Below are 323 nucleotides of genomic sequence, written 5' to 3' on the forward strand. Positions count from 1 at the left end.
TATCTGCTTTACCAGTTGATAAACCTTTCTAACAGCTATTTAGAAATCTTTTAATAGTCAATTAAGATTGTAGGCCACATCAACGTCAACGTCATACAGCGTCATACGTCATATAACACATACTGTACATATTGTACAACAATGTATCTTTAAGTATATATTTCTATATTACAGATATACTGGGTTAGAGGTATACCGTATATCGTATATGTGGTATAGTAGTTTAGCTGTTATTGTCGGTATTATAATAGCTGTTATCACCAGCCATGTATCAGGTAGGATACTGTATCCCTTCTCTTTTGATTGTTCTGTTGATTGGCTGT

The sequence above is a fragment of the Lottia gigantea genome (genome assembly GCF_000327385.1).
Source record: "Lottia gigantea unplaced genomic scaffold LOTGIsca_88, whole genome shotgun sequence".
NCBI classification, from domain to species: domain Eukaryota; kingdom Metazoa; phylum Mollusca; class Gastropoda; family Lottiidae; genus Lottia; species Lottia gigantea.